Raw genomic sequence first — 9077 nt, 5'->3', positions numbered from 1 at the left:
GGCAAGAGACATATGAGAAAACACCCGTCTGTGTCTCGTATCTGTTTTTCATGTCTGTGTTAGTCATTGGAGTGGATTCAGCTAATATACATGTATACGCTGATGATACAGTTAGCAGCATCTTCTGTAAACCAAGCATTAATGAACTAACAAGATCCATTTTATGTAATTCAACGCTCACTGTTACAGATGAACTTGGTTTTAAACAAAAAAAATCAGTGATAAGACTATTATGTTAACAACGCAAGGTTGAGGGTTTGATGCCATGCAGGGGATAGCACATACATATGTGTAAATGTATAGGATAATGCAATGAAAGGCGCCAAATGCGTAAATCATAAATGTAAATGTAAGGAACCAGATGTGGTGAACTCAACTCTATATGGTAACCATATTGAAATAGTTGGCTCCTATAAATATTTAGGTATATTGATGGATGAGAAATTGGGTTTTAATGTCCATATTGATAATTTGTTGAGAAAACTCAAACCCAAACTGAGGTTTCTTTATCGTTTGAAAAGCTGCATTAATTATGAGGAGAGAAAGACATTTATAGAGAGTAAATTTTTGTTTATAGATTATGGGGACATAAAAAAATCTTTAAATCACTTTGTCTTCCTAAACTAGCCATAAAAAATCTTTAACAAATGAAATAATTTTTTTACAATGCAAAAACTATATACTGTAATAATAAAAGTTAATATTTAAATAAAATAACAGATATTTTTTTATTAATAGAAATAACAAGTGTTATTCTTATACAAACCTATTATATCAATATATCGTTATGATAAAGGACCCAGGAACCTTGCATTCTGCATGTTAGTCACAATGGTTAAATCAATGTCATGGATTGTGCAAACACTGTACATATGTCTACATTTTAGAATCAGAAAGAACGCAATATATTGTATATGGTTTTTAATAGAAATTGTGATATGCTTTTTTGGAAGATTGTCCACCCTACAGCAGCTCGTAAACAAAAAAGCCAAAGACAAAAGTAAAAAATGTACATTTACTCCTTTATATAATCAAATCATATACTTTATCTGTATCATATGCACTTTGGCTGGTCAAGCTACAAATAATAACACATAGATAGATTTCAGTATTAAATGTCATATTTTATATACAATTACAAAAAATGTTGGGTTAAGACATACATGGATTGCTTAAATGAGTCAAATATTGTTTTAAACCGATTCTTTTAAAAATAACCCAATGAAGCTGATGTTCTAACATGAATCCGACATCCCAGTGATTGATATGAAAATGTCGACATTTTAAGCAGCTGCAGTTATTTCCCAAAATATTGTAATCATGGCTCTTCACCAATAATCTTCTAAAATTTGAGGTGTCACTCACAGGTGAAAGGCTACACTGACAGAACACACAGGTACAGAATATATAGTTCATGGGTGGTGAGGGGGCTGTTGACAGGTGTGGGGACTGTTGACAGGTGTGGGGATTGCAGACACGAAACAGATTCGGGAGCGTGGAGGACTGTAAGTAATGTAGTCCTCGGGCAAACATAGGGAGAAACCGGGACACAGGGTCGCTGTGGAGGAGATGGCTACCGATTCTTACCACTTACCGCTTGTCAGAATGGTCAAGATCAGTGCTACAGTTCGGTCAGCATTTTTGGGCAAGAAATTGTTGTGAGGCTGTTGAAGAGAAGGCTGAGCTGGACAAGTCATTCGACTAGAAAAGAAAATGGGGAAATAGGTAAGACGTTTACAATCTCATATATTCAAATATTGAGCAATTTAAGGTAATACATTTAAAAATGAATAAATATATAAATTAGTGGTGGGCATAGATTTTTTTTTTAATCTAGATTAATCTTGGAATTAATCTAGATTAATCTAGATTAAAATGGCTCATTTGAATTCTGCCGAAGGCATTCAGAATATATGTGCTACCCAAATAATGACTAAAAGTAAGTCTTTGAGAACGGGTTTCTCAGGCCAGGTGGCGCATTAGACCAGGGGCTCATCTCCTGTTTCCAAAATGCATCTCAAACTGCTTGAGAAAGCTGTTCTACTATGATAATTGGTGATGAAAATAAGTTACGTTCAATAAGATGTACTTGTGTTTACTTTCGCATTAGCTAAGGGATGCTTTGCGTTTAGGTGGTACTTGAGACTGGAAGAGCTCCTACAGTACATTTACATTTAGTCATTTAGCAGACGCTTTTATCCAAAGCGACTTACAAAGAGTGAGGGAGCAACAAGCGATATGTCATACAGGAGCCATAATACATCAGATCTCAATACAAAGTTACTGGTTTCAACTAAAGCTAGACCAGTACCTGTTGAGAGAAAGTTTTTTTTTTTTAAACCAATTCCGCATTGCACAAGGTGCAAACAACCTTAGTCTTGTCGATGTTTCCATTGGGAAGCTTCTTAAAAATTAATATTCCCTGAAGCAAACCCGGCGGCTTCATAGCTGCATCCATGTTAGCACGTCACGTTTGATGTGGTAATTTCACAGTAACGCTATGCAGGGGTGCCGCCAGAAATTCTGGGCCCTATGGAAACCAAAATTTCCGGGCCCCCTACATTTTTTACAGATAAAATTTAACCCAATAAACATGCCCTGTATACTTAAAAAAAAGATAATTAGCACATTGCATAGTTAAAATGTTTAACGATGAGTACAAAGCCTACAAAAACAAGAAAAAAATATAGAAATATGTACTTGTTTACATAAAAGGGAGAACATTTATTATCTCAATTGCATTTGCAAGCACAACAGAACATTATGTACACATATTGACATATACTTTACATGAACAAGCTTCAGCTGGGTCAAACTGCTCAATCAGGAAACATCAGCTACAGTAGAGACACGTTTTATTCAATTTTATATAATTTTTTTCTGGGGCATTTTATTCATATTAAGAATGTCAAGTTTGACAGCATCGATCGTAGCAGCAGCACTGTCACTTCACAGAACACACGACACACACCGGCAAACTGATTTTGTAATTTTTGAAGCGTGTAGATTACTTTTTGTTTTGCAAAGTTATCATCATGTGACGCTATGTTGTGTTCAGACCAAACGCGAATAGCGTGTCAAGCGCGAGTGATTTATGTGTTAATGCAAAGAGGCAATAGACCTACTTGCGGCGCGAATCGCGCGAATGAAGCCCTGGTTATGAGATGATGAGGCGGCGCGAATGACGCGAATCACGCGAGTTAAAAAATCTTGTTCTCGCCCCGTACAGTGCAGTTAAGCTGGTATACATCTGCGCTAAAATATCAAGGTGAAAATAATCATAGCTTGCGTAGTATAGACCCAGCTCCCAACCCAACTTTGAGAATAGATTAACGGCGACATTTTTTTTATCGCGCGATAAGAGTCTCACACGCCGTTAACGGCCCACCACTAATATAAATACTACTATAGTTATACGACAGGGCAAAAATTTGTGATTTTGCAAATGCAAATGCAAAATTATAATTTCTTTTTGAATGTCATAAATGTTTTGTACTAAACTAAGAGTTTTATTCAAAAGTTCATATCAACTTAATAAACATTTACTATATCAACAAATGTATTGAAATGCTTCTTTTTAATGAACAATTTAATTTCTGTGAATTCAAATCTTAATGCTGCAGCATGTAATGATATTGTCGAGAATTGTGTGCCTCAATTTTTTAAGCAACAGTTTGGGAAGGTCCTTTTCTATTCCCACATGACATTGATCTTATATAAAAGACAAGGTTCAGAAAGAAATTATTAATTTAGTCAGCGAGGAAGAACTTAACTGGTCTGAATAAAGCCAAGTCCTGAACCCATCTGAACACACTTGGCGTGACTTTAAATGCAGACTGAGCCAAAAACTCATCACTCCACATCAGTCACTTGTACACAAAGGTCCAGCCATTTTTGACCAGAAAAAGATGCTTCTAAAACTGTTGCAAAAGAGATGGAAACAACATTATATCCAATGGCATTTGTAGACTACTCCTGACAGTGCACAAGTCATTGGTGTTGGGTGACGAGTTTTTGGCTCCAAGTTGAATTAAAAGTCACACCAAATGTGCGTTATGCTGACCAGTCAAGTTGTTCCACACTGACTCAATGAACGATGTCTTTTTAAACTATGCATTACTAGACCCATCCCAAACTGCTGCTTTAAAATAAGAAGCACACGGTTCCCTAGAATATCAATATATGCTTTGAGATTTGTTGTAATTGAAATTAATAAAGCAGTCAAACCTGTTCATGAGAAGGGGGTTACCTAATACTTTTGTGTATGTAAACTATGTGTGTGTGCTTGTATACATGATTTACGAGATGATCAACTTAATTGCTTAAAAAAACATACTAAATTATCTTTTTTTTTTGTTGAAAAAATGCCTAAGGATTTCTGTGATGTTAGGTTTAAGGGTAAGGCTAAGGCATAGAATATATAGTTTGTACGGTTTAAAAATCATTACGTCTATGAAGAGTTCTCGTAAACCACATATGCAAGTACAAACCCGATTCCAAAAAAGTTGGGACACTGTTCAAATTGTGAATAAAAACAGAATGCAATGATGTGGAAGTTTCAAATTTCCATATTTTATTCAGAATACAACAGAGATAAACATATCAAATGTTTAAACTGAGAAAATGTATAATTTTAAGGGAAAAATAAATTGATTTTAAATTTCTTGGCATCAACACATCTCAAAAAAGTTGGGACCAGGCAATGTTGACCACTGTGTGATATCCCCTCTTCTTTTTATAACAGTCTGCAAACGTCTGGGGACTAAGGAGACAAGTTGCTCAAGTTTAGGAATAGGAATGTGGTCTCATTCTTGTCTAATACAGGATTCTAGTTGCTCAACTGTCTTAGGTCTTTGTGGGATTTTCCTCTTATGATGCGCCAAATGTTTTCTATGGGTGAAAGATCTGGACTGCAGGCTGGCTATTTAAGTACCTGGATCCTTCTACGCATTTATGATGTTGTAATTGATGCAGTATTTGGTCTGGCATTGTCATATTGGAAAATGCAAGGTCTTCCCTGAAAGAGATGACATCTGGATGGGAGCATTTGTTGGACCAGAACTTGGATATACCTTTCAGCATTGATGGTGCCTTTCCAGATGTTTAAGCTGCCCATGCCACACGCACTCATGCAACCCCATACCATCACAGATGCAGGTTTCTGAACTGAGTGCTGTTAACAACTTGGGTTTTGTTTTTGTCCTTGTAAACGGGTTCAATATAGAGTGTAGAAGGAAGGACGCGGGGCCGGCTCTTTCTGGGAGACGAGACTTTTATTTTGAAACAAAAACTTCAATGACTTTCTCTTTGGTAAATCCACACGACTTCCGGTTGCTTCCGTCAGAATCTCTTTAAGTCCTCAAGCGACCACACAGTCTCCCAGTCGGTCTCTCTCCTCGTTCCTCCAAACTGTGAGCCTTTTGAGCGGTCTCCTCATCAATCACTGTAAAGAGAAGCAGGTGATCTTAATCTGCAATCGACCTATTTGCTTACCGTTTTTCCAGTGTCTCTCCTCCCCGACGTCACTAAACCACGCCCCCCTTGCCACAGTCCTCTTTAGTCCGGATGACATGGCGTCCAAGTTTTCCAAAAAGAACTTCTACTTTTGAATCGTCTGACCACAGAACAGTTTTCCAATTTGCCACAGTCCATTTTAAATGAGCCCTGGCCCAGAGAAAACGCCTGCGCTTCCGGATCATGTTTAGATATGGCTTCATTTTTGACCTATAGAGTTTTAGCCGGTAACGGCGAATGGCATGGTGGATTGTCTTCCCCGACAATGTTTTCTGGAAGAATTCCTGAGCCCATGTTGTGATTTGCATTACAGTAGCATTCCTGTATGTGATGCAGTGCCTTCCAGGGGCCCGAAGATCACGGGCATCCAGTATGGTTTTCCGGCCTTGACGTTTCGCAGATTATTCCAGATTCTCTGAATCTTTGGATGATATTATGCACAGTAGATGATGATAACTTCAAACTATTTGCAATTTTTCTCTGAGAAACTCCTTTCTGATATTGCTCCACTATTTTTCGCTGCAGCATTGGGGGAATTGGTGATCCTCTACCCATCTTGACTTCTGAGAGACACTGCTACTCTGAGAGTCTCTTTTTATACCCAATCATGTTGCCAATTGACCTAATAAGCAAATTGGTCCTCCAGCTGTTCCTTATATGTTCATTTAACGTATCAGGCATCTTATTGCTACCTGTCCCAACTTTTTTGGAATGTGTAGCTCTCATGAAATCCAAAATGAGCCCATATTTGGCATGTCATTTCAAAATGTCTCACTTTCAACATTTGATATGTTATCTATATTATATTGTGAATAAAATGTTAGTTTATGAGATTTGTAAATTATTCCATTCCTTTTTTACTAAAAATTTGTACAGTGTCCCAACCTTTTGTGGAATCGGGTTGTATGTGAGTTTGTATATACCCTACAGTAAAACCAACAATTTCCACAAATAAAAACATGTCATTCTTACCTCTCAAAATACCAGATGCTGCAACATGTTCTCATTCACATTCAACAGATTTGTGTGCAGCGCTTCTCTTTCATATAGCTTAGTTGCCTCACATGAATCGCCATTTACTTGTTGAACAAAGAGACATGCATCCACTTTTCTGAAGAAAAAAAAAGAAGGAAAATAATAAAAATGTGTTCACAATCCTATTCACACACAAAAATGTTTCCCAGTCTTTTTACAGGTACTCTCACTACTGCACATTTCATAATTTTTGTATTGCTATTTTAACAATTCCATTCTGATTTGAAACCATACAGTAATTTTCTGATGTAAATTACTTAAATTATAAGCAGACTGGATATATGTAAATGTCATTTCAAACTATTAATAAAATCTAGTAATTTATTTTACTATGGCACATTAGAGAAAGCAGTTCAAGACAAGTTCCCCAATAATGTAGTTTATTGTAATCATTATTTTAATCACTTTTTGGCATTTAATGGCATGGTGATAGAAGGCATTTATTATATAAATGTACATAGATTTTTTTTAACTGAAAAAAAATGTAGGCCTACTACTGTATATAGAAAAGTTACAGGCCAGCAGCGGCGATTCTAGGTTTTCAATATTAGGGGGGCTCAGCCTCCAATGAGGATATATATATATATATATATATAGAGAGAGAGAGAGAGACACACTCTAATCACCACATATTGTATACATTACTAAAATAAATAATTAAGAAAGAATATGCAGAAAAGCATAAATACAAATTATTGTTATTCAAATGAATATCACATTAATCGGTCAATCTGCAACATTTATATTTCAAAGTGACAACAACAGCCACAATCCATAAAATAAATGTCACAATCTAAATCATTATTTAGTAAGAATAACTTAATATGTTTCCCTGCCATTCATTCTGATTAGCACTAGCGCTGTCACTCTCTGCATGACTGCGTGTTCATCTATTACCTCCACAATATGTTTTCAATTAATGATAAAAATACCGAAGCGTCTGAAAAACGACATAGAGCTTCTTGGTACACTTCTATTTCCTCGGAACTCAGAACATTGAATAACACTGCCGCACCGGGCTGAACTACAGTAACTCTAATCTGCCCGTCCTCTTTCCGAAGCTGTCAAAACTACCGTCGACTCTCTAAACTATAGCACATCATCATTAATGACACTTTCTGTGCGCTACAATCTCATCTTGATCGTCGAAGTATGCCGTCATTGGTGTTAAGTGCTTTCATTTTGCTTGAGGTAATGTTAACAAATGGTTAACGAGGGGTGAACGCACATAAAACTTTTAAACAATGGATGGGAAAGGGTCTTGTATCGCTTCCACATCATATTAAGATGCATTTGTAACAAAGAATGGCAAAAATGCAGATGTCATGTTAATGAACACACCTTGTAACGTTACTCTGCTTTTGATGTTAACTCCAATGTGTGCTGCTGTGTGAACCGAAGAATGCGCTAAACGACGCAGCCTAACGCCGTTTTCATAGTAAGAGTTTTAAAGGGGAATAAAAAGCGATCTCGAATTATTGTACAGGTTACATTATTACACACAATATTTTAGGGGGCTAAGGTAGTACTTTAGGGGGTCTTTAGCTCCCCTAAAAAGGGTCTAGCAACGCCACTGCCCGCGAGCCTGACTGCGGTCATATAAGCTGAGGTTAGGCCCACAACGCACGCGCACAGCCGGATTCCATTCTAAATTGACGGACCGCGTACTGTATGGAAGTAAAATAGTGACTAATGTGTTTGAAGCAAAGAGACGTGCTGAAAATCATTAACTGAAAAAAAATGCATTGTATTAACAGTGCTTGCATTTTAAGGTTCTGCAATTCAATATGGTTGTACATTTAAGCTGTGAATATTTCAAATTGAAAAATTTCACACTCGGTTTCACTGTCTAAAAATTAAAAAATCTAAATTCACCTTTTAAATTTCATTTAAAAAATTTAACTTGTTTTTAAATACAACCTTTAATATTCGACGGATAATTTTCAGTCCATATTATTTCGATTTAAAAATTCGCTTCCACAAATTCAGCGGTTCAAATTCGGCTTGAAATTCAAAGTTTCACATCCGGGAATCCCAGGAAAAGCAATAGAGCGCCGATTCTACAAATGCATGATCTCTTCCTGCTGCCTGACCGCTTCACCAGCAGGTGGTGTAAGTCGGTTCTGACGAAGATCAAATCAAGAAATGCAAATACTCTTTAAATGTTTGCCACGGAGTCCACTCATCTGCTCGATTAAGTGAATTTAGTTGTTCTCATAGATGGCTTCTTATGCTTCATCAAGAAAAAAAATATTGACGTTTGTACTGGCAGCTTAGCTCACCACTATTAGCCCTAGAAAGGACATGGAGCACGGGGACAATTCTAGGTGGCCTGGAATCATTGGACTAGTCATACATCCATCCATCCATTTTCTACCGCTTATCCGAACTACCTCGGGTCACGGGGAGCCTGCGCCTATCTCAGGAGTCATCGGGCATCAAGGCAGGATACACCCTGAATGGAGTGCCAACCCATCGCAGGGCACACACACTCACTCATTCACTCACGCACTCACACCCTACGGACA

The 9077-nt window shown here is 37.2% G+C and overlaps 1 long non-coding RNA gene across 1 annotated transcript; it reads right to left on the bottom strand.

Annotated features, from left to right (window-relative positions):
* Window positions 1–1194: 1194 nt before the first annotated feature.
* Window positions 1195–7998, bottom strand: LOC130425075 (uncharacterized). The gene is made up of 3 exons (XR_008907027.1): window positions 7891–7998; window positions 6487–6625; window positions 1195–1701 (listed from the first exon to the last, which is right to left on the bottom strand). It is a non-coding gene; the product is annotated as an uncharacterized LOC130425075 (long non-coding RNA).
* Window positions 7999–9077: the final 1079 nt, after the last annotated feature.

The sequence above is a fragment of the Triplophysa dalaica genome, chromosome 6, assembly GCF_015846415.1.
Source record: "Triplophysa dalaica isolate WHDGS20190420 chromosome 6, ASM1584641v1, whole genome shotgun sequence".
NCBI classification, from domain to species: Eukaryota; Metazoa; Chordata; class Actinopteri; order Cypriniformes; family Nemacheilidae; genus Triplophysa; species Triplophysa dalaica.
Note: the sequence above shows the minus strand (reverse complement) of the source record. Positions and strands in the feature narration are given on the sequence as shown.